This window comes from Sardina pilchardus, unplaced genomic scaffold (genome assembly GCF_963854185.1).
Source record: "Sardina pilchardus unplaced genomic scaffold, fSarPil1.1 HAP1_SCAFFOLD_100, whole genome shotgun sequence".
In the NCBI taxonomy this organism is placed as follows: domain Eukaryota; kingdom Metazoa; phylum Chordata; class Actinopteri; order Clupeiformes; family Clupeidae; genus Sardina; species Sardina pilchardus.
In genome coordinates this window covers 129,358-132,619 of record NW_026910820.1, presented here as the reverse complement: position 1 = coordinate 132,619, position 3,262 = coordinate 129,358, and positions in this window count along the sequence as shown.

The following is a 3,262-nucleotide window of genomic DNA, read 5'->3' as shown; positions in this document are numbered from 1 at the left end:
GTTCAGTCGCATCATTCACTCTGATGTGGTGTTCATGAAGTTGGGTGTTGAGGTGCATGTACTGCATTGTGACAGAAAGTCACTTTACAACATCTTACAAGCCCAAAGTGGATTTTGAAAAAAGTTTCCACGAGTGCATGTTTTGGCCGTCTCAGCCAACTGTCATGAAATATGAAAAGTAAACGCGTCTTCACTTTTCCTTCATAGCTTGAAATTGGAAGGTCTTAGAAGCTTGAAACCAAGCGCATACAACACAAGGGGCCTCAATGAGCTACTGGCGGCTCACTGGTGGCTCCAGCGCACGCGGTTCAGTCGCATCATTCACTCTGATGTGGTGTTCATGAAGTTGGGTGTTGAGGTGCATGTACTTACTGCATTGTGACAGAAAGTCACTTTACAACATCTTACAAGCCCAAAGTGGATTTTGAAAAAAGTTTCCACGAATGCATGTTTTGGCCGTCTCAGCCAACTGTCATGAAATATGAAAAGTAAACGCGTCTTCACTTTTCCTTCATAGCTTGAAATTGGAAGGTCTTAGAAGCTTGAAACCAAGCGCATACAACACAAGGGGCCTCAATGAGCTACTGGCGGCTCACTGGTGGCTCCAGCGCACGCGGTTCAGTCGCATCATTCACTCTGATGTGGTGTTCATGAAGTTGGGTGTTGAGGTGCATGTACTGCATTGTGACAGAAAGTCACTTTACAACAATTTACAAGCCCAAAGTGGATTTTGAAAAAAGTTTCCACGAGTGCATGTTTTGGCCGTCTCAGCCAACTGTCATGAAATATGAAAAGTAAACGCGTCTTCACTTTTCCTTCATAGCTTGAAATTGGAAGGTCTTAGAAGCTTGAAACCAAGCGCATACAACACAAGGGGCCTCAATGAGCTACTGGCCGCTCACTGGTGGCTCCAGCGCACGCGGTTCAGTCGCATCATTCACTCTGATGTGGTGTTCATGAAGTTGGGTGTTGAGGTGCATGTACTGCATTGTGACAGAAAGTCACTTTACAACATCTTACAAGCCCAAAGTGGATTTTGAAAAAAGTTTCCACGAGTGCATGTTTTGGCCGTCTCAGCCAACTGTCATGAAATATGAAAAGTAAACGCGTCTTCACTTTTCCTTCATAGCTTGAAATTGGAAGGTCTTAGAAGCTTGAAACCAAGCGCATACAACACAAGGGCCCTCAATGAGCTACTGGCCGCTCACTGGTGGCTCCAGCACACGCGGTTCAGTCGCATCATTCACTCTGATGTGGTGTTCATGAAGTTGGGTGTTGAGGTGCATGTACTGCATTGTGACAGAAAGTCACTTTACAACATCTTACAAGCCCAAAGTGGATTTTGAAAAAAGTTTCCACTAGTGCATGTTTTGGCCGTCTCAGCCAACTGTCATGAAATATGAAAAGTAAACGCGTCTTCACTTTTCCTTCATAGCTTGAAATTGGAAGGTCTTAGAAGCTTGAAACCAAGCGCATACAACACAAGGGGCCTCAATGAGCTACTGGCCGCTCACTGGTGGCTCCAGCGCACGCGGTTCAGTCGCATCATTCACTCTGATGTGGTGTTCATGAAGTTGGGTGTTGAGGTGCATGTACTGCATTGTGACAGAAAGTCACTTTACAACATCTTACAAGCCCAAAGTGGATTTTGAAAAAAGTTTCCACGAGTGCATGTTTTGGCCGTCTCAGCCAACTGTCATGAAATATGAAAAGTAAACGCGTCTTCACTTTTCCTTCATAGCTTGAAATTGGAAGGTCTTAGAAGCTTGAAACCAAGCGCATACAACACAAGGGGCCTCAATGAGCTACTGGCCGCTCACTGGTGGCTCCAGCGCACGCGGTTCAGTCGCATCATTCACTCTGATGTGGTGTTCATGAAGTTGGGTGTTGAGGTGCATGTACTGCATTGTGACAGAAAGTCACTTTACAACATCTTACAAGCCCAAAGTGGATTTTGAAAAAAGTTTCCACGAGTGCATGTTTTGGCCGTCTCAGCCAACTGTCATGAAATATGAAAAGTAAACGCGTCTTCACTTTTCCTTCATAGCTTGAAATTGGAAGGTCTTAGAAGCTTGAAACCAAGCGCATACAACACAAGGGGCATCAATGAGCTACTGGCCGCTCACTGGTGGCTCCAGCGCACGCGGTTCAGTCGCATCATTCACTCTGATGTGGTGTTCATGAAGTTGGGTGTTGAGGTGCATGTACTGCATTGTGACAGAAAGTCACTTTACAACATCTTACAAGCCCAAAGTGGATTTTGAAAAAAGTTTCCACGAGTGCATGTTTTGGCCGTCTCAGCCAACTGTCATGAAATATGAAAAGTAAACGCGTCTTCACTTTTCCTTCATAGCTTGAAATTGGAAGGTCTTAGAAGCTTGAAACCAAGCGCATACAACACAAGGGGCCTCAATGAGCTACTGGCCGCTCACTGGTGGCTCCAGCGCACGCGGTTCAGTCGCATCATTCACTCTGATGTGGTGTTCATGAAGTTGGGTGTTGAGGTGCATGTACTGCATTGTGACAGAAAGTCACTTTACAACATCTTACAAGCCCAAAGTGGATTTTGAAAAAAGTTTCCACGAGTGCATGTTTTGGCCGTCTCAGCCAACTGTCATGAAATATGAAAAGTAAACGCGTCTTCACTTTTCCTTCATAGCTTGAAATTGGAAGGTCTTAGAAGCTTGAAACCAAGCGCATACAACACAAGGGGCATCAATGAGCTACTGGCCGCTCACTGGTGGCTCCAGCGCACGCGGTTCAGTCGCATCATTCACTCTGATGTGGTGTTCATGAAGTTGGGTGTTGAGGTGCATGTACTGCATTGTGACAGAAAGTCACTTTACAACATCTTACAAGCCCAAAGTGGATTTTGAAAAAAGTTTCCACGAGTGCATGTTTTGGCCGTCTCAGCCAACTGTCATGAAATATGAAAAGTAAACGCGTCTTCACTTTTCCTTCATAGCTTGAAATTGGAAGGTCTTAGAAGCTTGAAACCAAGCGCATACAACACAAGGGGCCTCAATGAGCTACTGGCCGCTCACTGGTGGCTCCAGCGCACGCGGTTCAGTCGCATCATTCACTCTGATGTGGTGTTCATGAAGTTGGGTGTTGAGGTGCATGTACTGCATTGTGACAGAAAGTCACTTTACAACATCTTACAAGCCCAAAGTGGATTTTGAAAAAAGTTTCCACGAGTGCATGTTTTGGCCGTCTCAGCCAACTGTCATGAAATATGAAAAGTAAACGCGTCTTCACTTTT